At 41.6% G+C, this 19813-nt stretch overlaps 1 long non-coding RNA gene across 1 annotated transcript in view; it reads left to right on the forward strand.

Moving 5' to 3' along the window:
• Positions 1–19813, forward strand: part of LOC106848377 (uncharacterized) — an 89082-nt gene that overhangs the window by 32302 nt on the left and 36967 nt on the right. The window contains exon 2 of the long non-coding RNA XR_006520208.2: positions 7700–7812. This is a non-coding gene — a long non-coding RNA (uncharacterized lncRNA). The remainder of the gene's footprint in view (positions 1–7699; positions 7813–19813) is intronic.

Consider the following 19813-nt stretch of genomic DNA (forward strand, 5'->3'; position numbering starts at 1 on the left):
GAATCCCGGCTCTGTTACTTACCAGTTGCGTAATCCTACACTCTGGGCATCTCAGTTTCTTCATCAGTGAAATGGGAATAATAATAAGTGATGCCGTAAGGATTAAGGGTGCCTCATAGTAAGATTTCAGTAATTATCATTATCTCTATTTCCCGTCGTCCTCAGGTAGTTCAGTGCTGTCTGTAACTAAACTCACAGCAAAGGCATATACTGAAGAGTAAGCTGTTAACAAAAAGTTAATTGTGTTATTTTGGACCTCCCTCTTTTCTATTTCCTTCTTGTACTCTTGTGTGCCAAATGGCCTCTTCCTGTGATTAATGTTTCAAATTCATAACTAGTCAAACAGATACCAACAAAAAAAGCTGTAGCACTTAGTTTAACCACACCTAAGTGAGGGCAGATGCTGGGCTGTTGCCATGGTGATGGAGAGTATTTTGTCAAACACTTGGCCTGGGGGACAGATGATGACTCACACTCAAGGCTGGGTGGGGAGAGGGCAACTGCTTTCAATTAAAAACGCCAGACCAATAGTTGAGTTGGGAAACTCCCCCGGTTCCCGCAGTAAATCAGACATGTTTCTGGGGGTTTGGAGGTACACTTGGTTTATTTGTTGTGTGGACAGTTTCTCCTATTTCCTTCTTCTGGGTAGAGGGAACTACTGATACCCTTTTGCTCTTCCATGTATATCAAGAAACTGAAACTTAGTTCTGATAAAAATAAGATCTGTCTTCCTGTGAAGTCTTGACACAACCAAACCTTACAGAAGACTTTTTATGAGCCGCTGCTTCTCTCCTTCCCTGTCTCTTCGCACATATTCATTGCTTGGTAAGTAAGGCGTGCCGAAACGTATTATTCAGCATTTTCTTTTTAGTGGGAGTGAAGCACACAGGAAGACATTTTTCAATAGAAGTGTTTCAACAACTATAGGCATTGTAATTTCAGGATGGAAAATCTGTACCAGATGTCACTCCTCTGGAATTTACTAGCTGGTTGAAGTCAGTAAATCTGCATCAAGCAAGCTGAGAAGCAGAGTTACATGCTGTCTCCTGATAGGGTGTGCCATAAACCTCAAGTGGTTAGTTTGGATTAATATTGCTCAACTATCGTTGACTACCCACAGCGTGTGGAGCAGGTGCAGAACTTAGACATGCCTTCTGGGAGTGACATGCTATAGAAGTCAACCTCTCAATCACCTCATACTGAGCTGTTGTCATGCCCAGGGCACCATGCTAGGCCATAGCTGGGCTACAAATACTCTAAAACACACCTCTTGCCTTCTAAGAGTTTCTAATCTAGGTGAGAGAAGCCGAAAAAAAAAAAAGGAAAAATTAACTAGCAGTAATATGATGCGCAAGATAATATAAAATGAATAGCACCAACAATGGGCAATACCTGTGTGGAGAGAGAAATCCTCACGGGCTGTGGTGAAGGAAGGTAGGATTTGAGCTGAACCTTGAAGGATGAGTAGAAAAGAGGGAGAAGCCATTCAGGAAGGGGAAAAGACAAGAGCAGCAGTGCAGGTCAGGTCTCAGCACTGGATCTTGGTCTAGGTAGGGATGTTAGACAGGCCACAGGAGGGTTAGAAACTGGGGATAAGACAGGCATTGATGTGGGGCTGCTATTAACATATACTGGGGGTCAGTAGGGCAAAGCCTAGTGACTGTGGAGCGAAACAAAACCAGGAGAGCTATGTGGAATCCAAGGGCGCCCATTTAAAAACTTGCAAGTTATGTCCCTGCCAAGCAAGGAAAAGATGAGAAGAATACAGAATTTGGTCAACTCAAATCATGCAGTAAAGTGCCACAGTGTACAACATAATTCCATTAGGCATGAAGGCGCTGATGAATTGGCATTATGACATTACAGTGACTTGAGAGCCAAATGGAAAGTCTTGTTAATCAGAAAAAAAATTAAAAAGAAAAATAAAATATACTGACTCTACAGGCAGTTTAAAAATATTTAAGGGCATTTAATTAATTTGTGGAGGTGTTCCTTAAAAGTGATTGTTGAATTTTGCTTGATTAATAACTGGAATATGAAGGTTTATGCTAAAAATATGGGGCTTTTAAATTTAACTTTAATAAACCAAATATTCATCTTACAAATCAAAGCATCTGCAAATAGTCTTTCCTGTGCACAATCACCACTTTTGAGGGCACCAACAACCTCGCGTTAGCGTGGGGCGGGTCTCGGTAGCTGACTTTCAGGGGAGGAAGACCACGGCTGCTGCTGAAAGGCAGAGACCTCTGTAGGCCAAGTGCAGTGTGGAGGGCGCCCAAGGCAGGCCGACAGTGGTTCAGGCAGGCAGGTGGCGAGCAGCAGGGAGAGGGCTGTCAATCCTTGGGACCAGGGTTTGGGGCAGGACTTTAGTCCCTGGAGGCATGGAGAGGACAAAGAGACATTGACAGCATGGACCTAGGGCAGGAAATGGAATCACATGTCAGAGATTCTAAGTGGCAAAAGGTTCTCTCTCGCAAGATAAACAAGCACAGGGAAAAAGAGAATTTCTTTTAGAGAAGAATACTTGGAGATCCACTGAAATATTTTGCTTTTACTTTGCATCTAATAAAGCCTGTACTAACCAGGAATAAACCGGGTGTTGGTCTGTTTGTTATATTGGATGTTAATTATCACGAATTAAGCAGAATTCAGCGTGTGCTGAGAGCAGGCCAAAATTCAGAGCTCCGGTATAAAGCACAATAGAATAGGAGAGCTTTTAAAAAATAATGCTGATTTGAGCCTCACCCCAGATCAACTGAATCAGAATCTCCAGGGTGGGGGCCTGGCATCAGTGTTTTTTAAAAATTCCCCCTCCCCCCGCCCCCGTGATTCTATGCACATCCAGGGCTGAGAACCAACAGTGTGGTGGAAACCAAGTCCTGAGCTGGGAACTGAAAGGCCAGGTTTAGAGTCCCAGCTCTGAAGTAGATCACTGTGGGTTCTCAGGGAAGTCATTTTAACTCTCTGGGCATCTGTTTCCTTCAGCAAATAAGATTGGACTAGATGACCTCAAGGCCTCTAGCTTGCTCCTACATTCTGTAATTCACAGAGGAGAAACTGCCTTCTTTACGAGCTCAGACACCGACCCGCCCACGACCAAAGCCAATGGCACACTCATTCCGGAGGAATTTCACACAGGAAAGATGCTAGCAGTCACTCCAGAGAGACAGGCAGGGACTTTCATAGCCGGTCAGGAAAACGAGTGAGAAAACAAACAATAGCAACAGCAGAAGCAGGCTCGCTCCCCTCAGCTTGCCTGTATACTTTTTTCTAAAGTGAGCTTGAACCGACAGAGAATAATTAACTCTCAGGTGGAGGCTTACGTCTTGTACTAGTTTTCTATTGCCGTCGTAACAAATTAACACAAATTTATCTGCTTAAACAACACAAACGTACTATCTCCCGTTACTGTTCTGTAGGTCAGAAGTCTGACATGGTCTCACAGGGCTAACATCCGGGCGCCCACAGGCTGTGTTCCTTTCTAGAGGCTCTTGGGGAGGACCTGTTTCCTTGCCCATCTGGGTTGTTGGCAAAATTTAGTTCCTTGCTGTTGTAGGACTGTGATCCCCAATTCCTTGCTGGCTGTCAGAGAGGGCTAGCCTTTTTTTAAAAAAACGTTTTTTAAACTACAACATTGCCCCTTTTATTTTTTAATTTTGCTTATTTATATTTTTTTTGAGGAATATTAACCCTGAGCTAACTGCTGCCAATCCTCCTCTTTTATTTATTTATTTTTCCTGAGGAAGATTAGCCCTGAGCTAACATCCGTGCCCATCTTCCTCTGCTTTGTATGTGGGATGCCTACCACAGCATGGCTTGACAAGTGGTGCCATGTCTGCACCTGGGATCTGAACTGGCGAACCCCAGGCCTCCGAAGTGGAACGTGTGAACTTAACTGCTGTGCCACTGGGCCGGCCCGGCCCCCCAGAGAGGGCTGTTCTATAGACCACCTACATTCCTTGACTCATGGCCCACTTCCTCCACCCTCAAAGCCAGCCATGGTAGTTTGAATCCCCCTCACCCTTCCAGTCTCTCCTTCTCCCCTCTCTTCTCTCTAACTCAGCGAGGAAAGTTTCTCTGCTTTTAAGGACTGATGTGATATCACATGGGCCCCACAGATAATCCAGGATAATCTCCTTAATTTTGAGGTCCTTAACTTTCGTCACATCTGCAGACTCTCTTTTGCCAGGTAAGGTAATGTATTCAGAGGATCCAAGGGTGAGGATGAAGACATGGCAGTGAGGGTGTGGAAGGCGTTATTCTGTCTGCCCCTGCCTCAGGGTAAAGATTTTTTTTAAAGATAAGAAACAAGAATGGGAGCTTGTGGTGCAGGGTATGTGTTAGGTTTATCTTCAAAATCATTGCATATTGGTCCTGGAGGGGATGAAAATATTTATCTGACATAGATGGTTTCCCAGTGTAGGTAGATGGGAATCCCAGACACTGAGAATGCTTCATCTTGCCTTTCTTTTTAGTTCAGGGATAAGAAAATAGCATGTCTGGGCTGGCCTGGTGGCGCAGCGGTTAAGTGTGCACATTCTGTTTCGGCGGCCTGGGGTTCACTGGTTTGGATCTCAAGTGCAGACATGGCACTGTTTGGCAAGCCATGCTGTGGTAGGCGTCCCACATAGAAAGTAGAGGAAGATGGGCACAGATGTTAGCTCAGGGCCAGTCTTCCTCAGCAAAAAGAGGAAGATTGGCAGCAGATGTTAGCTCAGGGCTCATCTTCCTCAAAAAAACAAACAAACAAACAAAAAGAAAATAGCATGTCTAATTCTCTTAGTGTATGTTCTTTGAGAGCAGGTGTCAGTGGCTGAAAACACTCTCCCTTCTCAGCAGAGCTTTTCCTTCCTGTCCCGTGGAACTCTCTGCTTTTCTAGGGATCCTTTAGAATGAAAGTCTGGCCCTGTTGGTCATGCTTAATTTGCATCCAGCTCATCTTCTTCAGCACTAACAACATCAGGGAATGGAATTTGGGGCATTAACAAAAGTGCATGAAAGAAGACACTGTAGCCTCAAAAGTATGGAGATAATTTCTATTTTTCAGATCCTCCATCTAGTTAGGATCTGAACTCCAGGTAGACGGCTTTGAACTCTTAGTATAGGAATGGTGAAGATGCATTTACTCTGTAAGTATTTATTGGGTGCCCACTGTGTGCAAGATATGATCAGTCCAACGATCTCTGAGAGGAAGAGGCAGGGTGGTGTTCTAATCAAAAACGGTCTTTGAGCCAACTCCGTGTTCTTACGAAAGGGCTGGCCTTGTTGATTTGGAGTTTGTGCACCGCCCACAATTGTTTAATGATAGACAGGAACCCAAGTCTCCCTGGAGTTATATCCCTTTAGTCAATTAATTATTCAAAAGATTACTTCCACTTTATTGCAGGAGGAAAAAAGATACTGTCCTTTGACTTCTTCTTAGCTTTCTTAGGAACGACATTTTTTTCTGGCATGCTCTGGCAGAAAAAGGAAACAGATTTTGTTTTGAAGAGGATGGAAGTATTGCATTCCAGGGCTTTCCACTCTGGTGGTTGATTCTGATAAGCAGAATTTGGGAAATGTTGCTGGAAAAAAATGACTTTTTCTAATCTTCCATTAAAATGTTGTGCATGACTTTTCTCTATATTAATTTAACAGAATCTTTGATTTGAGCAGTTTTCCTTCATGGAGGGAAACATTTCAGTTCTGGATATTGCAGTGTGCTAAAGTGGAAAGAGCACAGACGAGAGAGAGGAATGGGCCTGGATCCAAACCCCGCCCTACCACTCCTTGGTTATGTCTTATTTTCTGGGTCACTTAACCTCCCTAATGTTTCAGTTTCCAGAAATGAGATAATATCCACCTGTATCAGTCAGGGTTCTTAGTTTACAACAACAGAAACCAACTACACATTTAATTGCATACTTAAGCAGAAAAGGAATTTACTGAAAGCATATTGGATGGCTGACAGAATCTTGAGAAAGGAAAATGCGTAGGAACAAGCAAAGCCAGGCAGCTGCCAGGACCAAAGTGGAAATATGTTACGAAGCCGGTCTGGTGGAGATAGTAATGCCTGCTGGCTGATGCTGCTGGCATGGGACACTGGATGCTAGTTGGCACCACTAGCTCACAGAAACTCAGGATTGCTGCCCTCCTGCCCTGCCTGCAGATATGGCGCATTGTGGTCTCTGCTCTTTAGCGTCACCAACTTCCCATTTAATGTTCGGGGTAAGGTGTGTCTTCTTGGAGAACTTAGGTCATCTGCTATTCCCTAGCAGTGAAGGAGTCTGGGAAAACAAGTATTTCAGCTTCTATAGTGAGAGATGGGCTCTTCCCATCAACAAAACTCTTAAGACTGGAAAATCTCCATACATAGGAAGGAGATTCAGATGCCAGGTAGCCAAAAAAACAAACCAAAACTACTACGATTCATCCCTTTGGTGATCCAAAATCGACCTACCTCCTTTTTTCTATATTTACACCCAAAATAAAAAAATTCTCCCATATCACCTAATGCAACTGTACCTCATATAATTTAAAATGCTCTCCCCTTACCCCAAGGGGCATACATCAGTCTCATCAGTTATTGTGTTCATCTCCACATTCAGGATCTCTCGATGGTGTCCATTTCTTCTTCAGTTCTGACATGATCCCCTATCAATGTTTGATAATATGTAGACTGTGTGGTAAAGTTAATTATCACCAGCATATCCTATATAAAATAGAGACAGAAAATTAGTTTATATATGTATTTATACATATGGCATAGCAAGAAAGAAAACATGGATAGATGCTATATTCCATGCCTCTGCATCAGGTTACAAGGCCAAAGGAAGTATTTCTGACTCCCTCCTTCATTCCCCATTTTACATCCTTGGCTGAACTGATGTTCTTCATACGGTGGTACGACCCAAACCTCCACTCCTGGGAGATCTAAGCCCTTGGCAATCTTGTCTATATATCTTTTCATTCTTGCCACTGGACATCTCAGTACTAGGAGTTACTTCAAGGTTCTCCTGGATCTAGCCATTCTCTTCCCATCCTCGTTGTGTGTCAGCATCACTATTTCATCTTGATATTCAGGATCAGTCATCTCAAACAATACTGTAACGAGCACTGTAACAAAGCCTGTCTCACCAGTGGCATCAGGAGTCTGACCTTGTAATTGGCTCTTCAGGGCATGCTGAGATCTACGCTAGCGAACAGCTCAGAGATAATGAGTGTCTGTGTAGGTGGAGTAGATGAACGCAGTGCTTCCCTCAAGTTTCAGGATCATCAGGGGAGCCGGAACAGTCTCACTGGGCAGGGAGGGAGTGGCTGCTTTAGTTGGTGAGGAGGGTCAGTGAAAGTGAGGTTTTTGAGCACTCGGAGTTGGCCAAATGCTGGCGTATTTCCCAATTCCAGTCCTTGGGGTTAAGTTCTTTCCACTCTACTCTAAATTGCTCACAAAAGATCGCGCAAGGCTGTGGAATGAACATACAATTGGATGACCCACAGATTCAAAGTTTTTGTTGTTTTCTGACTGTCTCAGTTTTGCAGCCATGAGAGATAAGAGTTTTGTCTTTATTTTTTTTTAACTTTTTTTTTATTGTGGAAAAATACATAAGAGAGCTTTATTTTTTAAGTTACATAAAGTTTTGGATTTCTGTCCTTGTTATGAGGGTAAAATGTAAGACTCTGAGCTTACATTGTCTGTCTTTATTCTGTCCAGTGACATTAGACGAAACCACTCCTCTCCACAGTCCTTGAACACCCCATGCTGTTCACGTTGCTGGATGACTGCTTTGTCCCTCGGATCTTCCCTTCGGTGGCTTCTTTATTCCACGGACACAGGTAAGAATTTAATTAGCAGAGATTCTTCATGGTGCCCGCTTCTCTGGGTTGCTGGCTTCTGATTCGAGTCTGGATCAGTCTATCTGATAGGTGGCCTAGGCTTCCCGCCAACTTCCTAGTGGTAAGGAAGTCTTGGTAAGTGAGAACATGGCTTTCCAGCCATTATAGAGGGAGGCAGACTGTCTCCAACAGGACTCATATGATGGGAAATTCCTCAAATGTATATAGGGAGTTCAGATGTGGACAGCCTAAAACCTACCCAGGGTGTACTGCCTTTCCTTATGAGGTTGTTAGGGATATTAAAAAAGATGATGTATAAATAGCATCTAACATAGTAACTGGTACATATTCCATCTCAGTGTCATTTCCTACTGTCTTCTTGGTTAATAAAATTGACAGGACTGAACCATGAAAGATGGGATTGTGAATATATAGTTAAACTCAAGCATTGAAATTATGACATATGATTTAGATCAAAGTTAAATAGTCAGGCTAGGAAAGGTTATGTTAAGTTGTTGTCTTCTGATACTTAGAAAACTTCTATTTTTGGTATAAGCATTGACATTTTAATTGAGAAGAACTGTGAATATTTGACTTTTTTCCCCCTAAAAATTTCTTTAATGAAACAAATTTACCTATGTTTATCTGGTTCTAGTTATAAAAAGGAGATTAAAAAAATTAAACAAAAATAAATAAGTAAATAATGATATTCAAGTGAAAAAAAAATTAAAATTTGAATCCATCTTCATCCATAGAAAGTTGGTTAGCCTGGGCATAAATTCTCTGTTGTGTTGATTTCTCATTGGACAGGAACTTACTCCTGCTTGTGTTCCATCTGGGTGTCTGAGTTAGTTCTTCATATTTGGTTTAAACCTGCATGAATATGTATAAAAGGATCAGCATGGGGCCAGCCCAGTTGCATAGTGGTTAAGTTCGCACGTTCCGCTTCAGCAGCCCAGGGTTCACCAGTTCAGATCCCGGGTGTGGACCTATGCACCACTTGTCAAGCCGCACTGTGGTAGGCATCCCACATATAAAATAGAGGAAGATGGGCACAGATATTAACTCAGGGCCAATCTTCCTCAGCAAAAAAATAGGAGGATTGGTGGCAGATGTTAGCTCAGAGCTAATCTTCCTCAAAAAAAAAAAAGATCAGCAGAAATGAGAAAATACTGTTTTGACTCCTCAGCTTCAGCTGAATCTCAAATCAGAATGAAATCGTTCATGAATTTTCCAGTCACAAGCTAGAAACATGGGATTCCTTCACATGTGTATACTTGCATTAATTCATTCATCAAACATTTATTGAGTTCCCAGTACACATTGGATATTATGTCAGGCTCTGAAAACACAGCAATGAAAAGACTTGGTCCTTGACTTTGAGGAGTTCACAGTCTAATAGTTTAATAGGTAAGACAGATGTATAAACAAGTAATTGTAGTGTGGTGTGATACTCAATGTAGGTACAAAGAAAAGTGATGGCTCAGAAGAGAAAATGATTAACTGTGGTTGGGAGGATGGGTAGATTCGAAGAAGGCTTCACAGAGGAGGAGAGACTTGAGCTGAATCTTGAAGGATAAAACAAGTGTTGCCCTGGAGAAGGGGAGAAGGCATTTTGGACAGAGACATGGCATATGCACAAGCGTGAAGGCATGAAGTAGCCTGATGCTTTGGGGATCACCTGGTAGTTTGGTGCACAGAGTGAGAGAGGGAGGGGCAGGAGGTGAGGTTGGAGGGGTAGGCTGAAGCCGGAGCTTGGTGGGCCTTTTATGCCTCGCAGAGGAATGTACACTTCATCCTAAAGGTACTAGGGAGCATTGATGTGCTTTAAATGGGGCAGATTTGAATTTAGAGCAATTACAGTCATGCACTGCATAGCAGTGTTTTGGTCAATGATGGACAGAATATTCGATGGTGGTCCCATAAGATAAGTACCATATAGCCTAAGTGTGTAGCAGGCTATATCAACTAGGTTTGTGGAAGTGCACTCTATGATGTTTGCCCAGTGATGAAATCGCCTGACGACAAATTCCTCAGAACGTATCCCCGTCATTAAGTGTCGCATGACTGTATTCTGAAAGCAAACTGTACGATCGGTTAGAAGTGGAGGTGAGGGTGGAACAGAGTGGAATTGGAAGCAGGGAAACCAACAAGGGCAGGGAATATTGCAGTGGTCCCTGTGAGAGAGGCTAGCAATGTCCGTGTTTGTCTCCCTTTGATATGATGAAAGTATTGTAACTGTACCAATAAGGAAGCCCACTTCTTATCAGATCACTTCGGTTTCCTAAAATAAAATAATACTTCTGGCAGGGTTTCAGAGGTAACTAGCTGACTTCTCAAGATCTCTGTTCCCTTGCATGGTGTGGAGAATTGTTAACAAGGAGATGCCCAGCCAGAACCTACATTAGCAAGCCCCCCCACCCCAGACCTCACAGCCTGGGGGCGCCGTGTGACTACTTCTCAGCAGAGGAGTGTAAATGGAACGGACGCGTTTACTTCAGGGCTAAGGTGGTTTGGTATCCGGCGTGAGCTCCTTCACCCTCTCTGTCTTCCCTCTTTCCCTCTTCCGCCTTGCTGACTGGAAGTCCCTGGGTCATCACTTGAAGGAGAGCCGCCAGATCAAATTGGACTTTACTGTGCTATTTGATTCAGCAGTTAACTTACTCTGATACAGCCTGTCTGTTCTGTTGCCAAATTACGGACATTTTATTCTTAGACTTTGAGGCCTTGCTGCTAAAATTTCAAGGCTAACTCTAAATCAGTTCGTGAATTATGAATTATTTTGAAGGTGACACTATGCATAGACCTATGTAGTTTGTGTCCTATTTATTGGAAGATATTTTCTCGATTTCTGCATTGGAGGTTGGTCCATGTTGTGTCCCAGAGAGTGACTCAGGTGGGAACCAGAAGGAAGTTGGACCTTATCATCTCGTGCGGCTTCTCTGAACTGTGTCCTGGCAGTTTGATTAAGTAATGCTGTAACTCGTCTGGAGCACTGTTTCGGTTCTTCTTTTCTTTTCATTTTCACAAATGTTTTTTGGCACCTACTGTATGCCAGTATTCACAAAGTTCTACTTTGTGCCTGAAACTGTGCTAGATGATTCTGCTGCAACAAAAAACAAGAAAGAGACGGTCCCTGTTCTCCTGAAACTTACAGAATACAGGTGGAAATAGAGAACTAAGAAACTTCTACAAAATGATATGATAAGTGCTATGTTTGGGGAAGAACAGGATGCCTTAAGAGCAGACAGAAGGAACTCAAAATCTGAACTTGGGAATTCAGGAAGGTTTTCTGGAAGAAGTGACATTTAGGCAGATATATCAGGGTTGAATAGGAGTTAGTTAGAAGAAGAGTAGGAGACAGAGTGTTCTAGGAGGAAAAGGATAGTATGTGCAAAGGCCTAGAAGAGAGAGAGCACGAAAGGAGCTGAAAGAGTTTCCATGCGCCATGAGAACAGAGTGCAAACTGGGAAGTAGCAAAGCCTAGTGTCGGAAAAGGAAGCGGGAGCCCAATGATGAGGGAGTTGTAGACCATGTAAGGGGACTGTCTTAGGTTGGGGTAGCCCCAAAGCAGAAACTGAGGCAGGCATTTGTGTGGAAGTAGTTTCTTTGGAAGGTGGTTCCAGGAAGCGTGGTGAAGGGAGGGGGAATTAAGACAGAGGAGGGAAGAAAGCCCATAAAGGGCTTTGTTAGTCAGCGGGGTACTGCTCTGCACAGCTGAAGCTCAGTGCCACTGGAGACCCCTGAGAGACCCTGTAGGCCATGCCTCTGAGTTGTCACATTGGCCCAGGCAATGAGGGGCATGTATCCACCACTCTTGTCCCTCACTGGTTGGAGATTGCTCCTGGGGGCCTGCCCCAGCTCTTCAGAGAACGCCTCCAGGCAGGCTGGGAGACACAGAAGCCCATTGCACGTGTGGAAATAGTCAGTAGGTGATACCCAGGTTGGGCCAAGGGGATGTAGGCAAGGCACTCACAGCATCTCCCAAGTGTTTAAACTTTGTCCTAAGAACAAATGAAACCTATTGCAGGGTTTTCAAGAATGCGTGGTAGAAAGCTCACTTTGGCTGAATGGCGAGAGTGGATTGGAGTGGGGCAAAACTGGAGTAGACAGATGAGTTGAGTTATTCAATAAAATTTCCTTTCTCCTTGAATAAGCCTGGGTGAATTTTGTTGTTTGAAACTAAGAACCTGGGGCCGGCCTGGTGGCCGAGTAGTTAAGTTCACATGCTCTGCTTCGGCGGCCCAGGGTTTCCCCAGTTCAAATCCTGGCTGTGGACATGGCACCACTCATCAAGCCATGCTGAGGCGGCGTCCCTCATGCCACAACTAGAAGGACCCACAACTAAAAAAACCACAAAAACACACAACTATGTACCCCAGGGCTTTGGGGAGAAGAAGGAAAAATAAAAAAAATCTTAAAAAAAAAGCAAAAAAACTAAGAACCCTGAGAAGGTCAGCTATTTTATTTGTGGGGTGGGGTATAGTGGGGGAAGATAATCAGCATAGTTTTTTTTAATAGATTTTATTTTTTAGAATATTTTTAGGTTCACAGCAAAATTGAGTGGAAAGTACAGAGATTTCCCATATACCCCTGTTGCCACACATGCACAGCCTCCCCCCTTATTAACATGCCCCACCAGAGTGGTAGGTTTTATTTTATTTTGTTTTTGAGGAAGATTAGCCCTTAGCTAACTACTGCCAGTCCTCCTCTTTTTGCTGAGGAAGACTGGCCCTGAGCTAACATCCATGCCCATCTCCCTCTGCTTTATATGTGGGACGCCTACCACAGCATGGCTTGACAAGCTGGTACCATGTCCGCACCTGGGATCCTAACTGGCTAACCCCGGGCCGCCCAAGCGGAACGTGCGCACTTAACCACTGAACCACCAGATGGGCCCCCAGAGTGGTACATTTGTTAGACTGATGAACCTACATTGACACATCATTATCACCTGGAGTCCATAGGTTACATTACAGTTCACTCTTAGTGTTGTACATTTTCTGAGTTTGGACAAATTTATAGTGACGTGTATCTACCGTTATAGTATCATGCAGAGCAGTTTCATTGCCCTAAAAATCCTCTGTGCTCTGCCTGTGCTTCCCTCCCTCTTAACTCCTGACAACCACTGGTCTTTTTACTGTCTTCATATTTGCCTTTTCCAGATTGTCATATGGTTGGAATCATACTGTATGCAGCCTTTTCAGATTGGCTTCTTTCACTTAGTAATATGCATTTAAGTTTCCTCCATATCTTTTTACGGCTTGATAGCTCATTTCTTTTTAGTGCTGGATAATATTCCATTGTTTGAATGTATTACAGTTTATTTATTCATTCACACACCGAAGGACATACTGATCGCTTCCAAGTTTGGGCAATTATGAATAAAGCTGCTGTAAATAACTGTGTGCAGGGTTTTGTGTGGATGTAAGTTTTTTCGACTCCTTTGGGTAAATACCAAGGAGCGTGACTGCTGGATTGTACGGTAAGAGTATGCTTAATGTTGTAAGAAATCTCCACACTGTCTTCCAAAGTGGCTGTACCATTTTTCAATCCCATTAGCCACGAATGAGAGTTCCTCTTGCTCCACATCTTTGTGTTCTGGACTTTGGCCATTCTAATAGATGTGTAGTGGTAATTCATTGTTGTTTTAATTTGCATTTCCCTGAGGACATGTGTTGTGGAGTATCTCTTCATATGCTTATTTGCCATCTGTATATCTTCTTTGGTGATATATTTGTTAAAGTCTTTAGCTCATTTTTTAATGGGTTGCTTGTTTTCTTATTGTCAAGTTTTAAGAGTTCTTTATTTGTTCTGGATAACAGTCTTTTATCAGATATGTCTTTTGCAAATATTTTTTTCCCAGTCTATGGCTTATCTTTTCCTTTTCTTGATGATGTCTCCTCACAAAGCATAACATTTTAATTCTAATGAGGTCTAGTTTATGAATTCTTTTTTTCCTGGATTGTGCCTTTAGTGTTGTATCTAAATAGTCACTACTAAACTTAAGGTCACCTAGATTTTCTCCTATGCTATCTCCTAGGAGTTTTATAGTTTCACTTTTTACATTTAGGTTTATGATCCATTATGAGTTGATTTTTGTGAAGGATGTAAGATTCATTTTTTTGCATGTGGATGTCCAGTTGTTTCAGCACCATGTGTTGAAAAGACTATCTTTGCTCCATTGTATTGCTTTTGCTCCTTTATCAAAGATGAGTTGACTATATTTATGTGGATCTATTTTGGGGCTCTCTCTTTTGTTTCATTGATCTGTTTGTCTATTCTTTTGCCAATACCACACTGTCTTGATTAATGTAGCTTTATAGTAAGTCTTGAAGTTGGGTAGTGTCAGTCCTCCAACTGCATTCTTCTCCTTCACTACTATGTTGGCTATTCTGGGTCTTTCCCCTTTTCATATAAACTTTAGAATCAGTTTGTTGATATCCATAAAACAACTCGCTAGGATTTTGATTGGGATTGCATTGAATCTATGGATCAAGTTAGGAAGAACTGACATATTGACAGTATTGACTCTTCCTATTGTGAACGTGGAATAGCTCTGCATTTATTTAGTTCTTTCATTTCTTTTATCAGAATTTTGTAATTTTCTTCATATAGATCTAATGCATATTTTGTTAAATTTATACCCAATTGTTTCATTTTTGGGTGTGCTAATACTGTTTTTTTAAATGTCGAATTCCACTTGTTCATTGCTGGTATATAAGAAAGCAATTGAGTTTTGTATATTAACCTTTTATCCTGCAACCTTGTTATAATCAATTATTAGTTCTATAAGGTTTTTTGTCCTTTATTTTAGATTTTCTACATAGAAGATCATGTCATCTGAGAACAAAGACAGTTTTGTTTCTTCCTTACCAGTCTGGATACCTTTTATTTTCTTGTCTTATTGCATTAGCTAGGACTTCCAGTATGACATTGAAAAGCAGTGGTGAGGGGTGACACCCTTGCCTTTTTCGTGATCTCAGTGGGAAAACTTCTAGTTTCTCACCATTAAGTATGATATCAGCTGTAGGTTTTTTGTAGATATTCTTCATCATGTTGAGGAAGTTTCCCTCTATTCCTAGTTTGCTGAGAGTTTTTATCATGAATGAGTGTTGGATTTTGTCAAATGCTTTTTCTGCTTCTAATTCATATGATCATGTGATTCGTTCTTCTTTAGCTTGTTGATTTGATGGATGACATTAATTGATTTTTGAATATTGAATCAGCCTTGCATATCTGGGATAAATCTCACTTGGTCATAGTGTATATTTTTTTTATACATTGTTGAATATTTTGTTGAGAATTTTTACATCCATGTTCATGAGAGATATTGGTTTGTAGTTTTTATTTTTCTTGTAATGCCTTTGTCTTGTTTCGGTATCAGGGTAATACTGGCCTCATAGAATGAGTTAAGAAGTACTCTTTCTGCTTCTATCTTCTCAAAGAGATTGTATAGAACTGGTATAATTTCTTCCTTAAATGTTCTGTAGAATTCACCAGTGAACCCATCTGGGCCTAGTGCTTTCTTTTTTGAAAGCTTGTTAGTTATTGATTCAATTTCTTTAAGAGATATAGGCTTGTTCAGATTGTCTATCTCTTCTTATGTGAGTTTGGTAGACTGTTTTTCAAGGAATTGGTCTGTTTCATCTAGTTTATCAGATATGTGGGCATAGAGTTCTTTGTAATATTCCTTTATTATCTGTTAATGTCCATGGGATCTGGAGTGATGTTCCCTCTTTCATTTCTGATATTAGTAATTTGCATTCTCTCTCTTTTTAAAATTTTATTAGTATTTTCAAAGAACTGGTTTTTGGTTTCATTGACTTTCTCTATTGATTTGCTCTTTTCAATTTCATTGATTTCTGCTCTAATTATTTCTTTTCTTCTGCTTACTTTAGATTTACTTTGCTTTTCTTTTTTCCAGTTTTCTAAAGTAGAGGCTTGGATGATTGATTTTAGATCTTTCTCCGTTTTTTTCTTTCTTTTTTTTTTTAAAGATTTTATTTTTTCCTTTTTCTCCCCAAAGCCCCCCGGTACATAGTTGTATATTCTTTGTTGTGGGTCCTTCTAGTTGTGGTATGCGGGACGCTGCCTCAGTGTGGTCCGATGAGCAGTGCCATGTCCGCGCCCAGGATTCGAACTGAGGAAACACTGGGCTGCCTGCAGCAGAGTGCGCAAACTTAACCATTCGGCCACGGGGCCAGCCCCCTGTTTTTTTCTTTTCTGGGAATACTCAGTCTGATCGTTCTTCTTTTCTAATATATACATTTAGTGCTATAAATTTCCCGCTAAGCACTGCTTTCACTACATCCCACAAATTTTGATGAGTTGTGTTTTTATTTTCATTTAGTTGCAAATATTTTAAAGTTCGCCTCAGATTTCTTCTTTGACACATGTTATTTGGGAGTGTCTTGTTTAATCTCCAAGTATTTTGGAGTTTTCCAGATATCATTCTGTTATTGATTTCTAGTTTAATTCCATTGTGGTCTGAAAGCAGACATTCTACAATTTCTATTCTTCTTACTTTGGTAAGGTGTGTTTTATGGCCAAAATGTGGTCTATCAAAGTATGTGAATGTTCCACATGAGTTTGAGAAGACTGTGTAATTTGCTGTTGTTGGATGAAGTAGTTTACAAATGTCAATTATATCCAGTTGATAGATGGTGCTATTGAGTTCAACTATGTCCTTTCTGATTTTCTTCCTGTTGCGTAATTGGATACATTGCTACTATTGTTATTTTGAACCACGTAATATCTGTTAGATCAATTAAGGATAAGAAAAATAAAACTTCTAATTTTACCTTCATTTATTCATTTTCTGATCCTCTTCTTTTCTTTATGAAGATCCAGGTTTCTGACCTATATAATTTTCCTTCTCTCTGAAGAACTTCCTTTAACATTTTTTGCAAGACAGTTCTACTGGCAACAAATTCCCTCAATTTTTGTTTGTCTGAGAAAATCTCTATTTATTCTTCACTTTTGAAGGGTAATTTCACAGGGTTCAGAATTCTAGGATGGTGGATTTTTTTTCTCTGAACACTAAATAGTTCACTCTACTTTTTGCTTGTGTGGTTTCCGAGAAGTTGGATGTAATTCTTATCTTTGCTCCTCTATAGGTAAGGTATTTTTTCCCTTTGGTATCTTTCAAGATTTTTCCTGTCTCTTTGATTTTTCTGTAGTTTGAAAATGATGTGCTAGGTATAGGGTTTTTTGGCATTTACCCTACGTGGTGTTCTCTGAGCTTCCTGGATCTGTAGTTTGGTGTCTAACATCAATTGAGGGAAATTCTTAATCATTCATTTTTTCAAATATTTCTTCTGTTTCTTTCTCTCTTTCTTCTCCGTCTGATATTCCCATCACACATGTGGTATACCTTTTTTAGTTGTCCTACAGTTCTTGGGTATTCTATTCTGTTTTTTTTTCAGTCTTTTTTCTCTTTGCTTTTCAGTTTTAGAGATTGTATTGAGATATTCTCAAGCTCAGAGATTCTTTCCTCAGCTGTGTCTTGTCTACTAATAAGCCCATCAAAGACATTCTTCATTTCTGTTACAGTGTTTTAGATATTTTTCTTTTCGGTTCTTTCTTAGAATTTCCATCTTTCTGCTTACATTGCCTATCTGTTCTTGCATGATGTCTATTTTATCTATTAAAGCCCTTAGCATACTTATCATAGCTGTTTTAAATTCTTAGTCTGGTAATTCCAAAATCCCTGCCATATCCAAGTCTGATTCTCATGCTTGCTCTGTCTCTTTAAACTGGGTTTTTTTGCTTTTTTCTTTTTGGTGAGGAAGATTGGCCCTGAGCTAACATCCATTGCCAATCCTCCTCTTTTTGCTTGAGGAAGATTGTCACTGAACTAACATCTATGCCAATCTTCTTGTATTTTGTATGTGGGATGCTGCCACAGCATGGCTTGATGAGCAGTATGCAGGTCCATGCCAGAGATCTGAACCCATGAACTCTGGGCTGCCAAAGCAGAGTGTGTGAACTTAACTACTACACCACTGGGCCAGCCCCTAAACTGTGTCTTTTGCCTTTTAGTGTGTCTTGTAATTTTTCTTGATAGCCAGGCATGATGTACTGGGTAAAAGGAACTTCAGTAAATAGGCCTTTAGTAATATAGTGCTATGGTGTGGGGGGTGGGAAAGTGTTCTATAGCCCTATGATTGGTCTCAGTCCTTTAGTGAGCCTGTGCGTCTAGACTGGGAAATTCACAGTGCTTCTCAGGCCCCTCCCTCCATTTAGGGAGGACAGTATGCCTAGAGCCAGCTGGAGTTGGGTATTTCCCTTCCCTCAGGGTTAGACTCTGATAAATCCCTGGCAAGTTAGTTCTGGTTTAATAATTTCTCCTGAGGGCAGACCATATTAAGAACAGAGGGGCTGGCCCTGCGGCCAAGTGGTTAAAGTTCTGTGCTCTGCTTCGGTGGCCTGGGTTCACAGATTTGGATCCCAGGTGCAGACCTACTCCACTCATCGGCCGTGCTGTGGAAGCATCCCGCCTACGAAGTTGAGGAAGACTGGTGCAGCTGCTAGCTCAGGGTGACTCTTCCTCACACACACACACACACACACACACACACACACAACAAAGAAGAAGAACAGAATGCTCTGGAGTATTTCAAAACGGTTCCCTTTCTCTGCCCCCTGTCAGAAGTACTTGGGCTTTTTCTCCAATATTCACTCTGAGAACCTGGTGAAGCTTCAGGGTGTAAAACTTTCAGAAGTGTGGGGGCCTCCCAATGACTGGGTCTCCCTGGAGTCTTTATCTCTCAGACCTGTGCACACTGAGCCTCTGGTCATTTGTCAATTACAGTTCAGGTTTCCCTCCCCTGACACTCTGGAGGTTTCTGCTCCAGTGCGTTGTGATTCTTTGTATTCTCCTGTTGACCTCCCATTTGAGGGGCAGCAGTTTGCCCTGTGACCTCACTTCTCTGATGGATCTAAGAAGAGTTGTTGATTTTTCAGTTTCTTCAGCTTTTTACTTGTTAGGATGAAGTGGTGACTTTTAAGCTTCTTACACTCTGGACTGGAAACCCATGTTGTAACTTTTTGGTTGAGTCTGGGAGACCCGTGGAACATTCAGCTGGGGTTGTTACTATATTGATGGTGATTGAATGAGGGAAGGGGAAGTGGTAAATGGATGAAGGGATAGTTCATGTGGAAAGAGTGAAGAGGGCCTAGGCAATATTCTTGAAAAAGATCAACACTTAGGGAAGAAGAACGGGTGCTAACCAGGGAGAATAAGAATAAACCTGAGAGGCAGGAGGAAAATCAGAAGAATGAGGCCTTCTGGAACCCAAGGGGAAAATGTTTTGAAAGAAAGAATGGCTAACAGGAGTGAATCTTGTTGAAAGGTCAAATAAATTAAGAGCTAAAAGTTGCCTATTGGAGGGAGCCTTTTGGCAGTTTGGGTGGCAGCATTTTTAGTGGAGTGGTATGGGCATCATATAGATCAGAAAGAATTGAGAAGGAGGAGGTAAGGAAATGGAGATAGCAGCTTGATTTTCTTAAGAAATTTGTGGGATACGAATTTGAGGGAGTTTTTTTTCTTCTGATAGGAGAGACTTAGCCATATGTAAATGTTGATGGGAGTGAGTGGAACGAGCTGGTAGAGAGAGCAAAGGAAAGAAGATACAAAAGAGAGCGGATGACTGGTGGAGTGAAATCTCTGAGAAGGCAGGGAGGAGAAGGGAACCAGAGCATGGGGGGAGGGATTGCCTTAGAGGGAAGAAGGATGTTTAGTCCATTTTAATAGGAGAAAAGCAGAAAAGAATGAGCGTAGGTTATATATTATGTGATTTAATCCTTATAAAACTCTCTGGGGCTAAATCTTGTTTTCCCCAATTTTCAGGTGATGTAATGGAAGCCCAGGAAAGTTAGATAACTTGCTCAAAGCCAGAAAGGAGAGCCTAGGTCTTCTGACCCCGAGGTTGCTTTGAACTCCAACTGTAATGCTCGTTGCCTGCAATATTTTAAAAGTTTAAGTTCCCCAGAGGAA

This window comes from Equus asinus, chromosome 25 (assembly GCF_041296235.1).
Source record: "Equus asinus isolate D_3611 breed Donkey chromosome 25, EquAss-T2T_v2, whole genome shotgun sequence".
Lineage (NCBI taxonomy): Eukaryota > Metazoa > Chordata > Mammalia > Perissodactyla > Equidae > Equus > Equus asinus.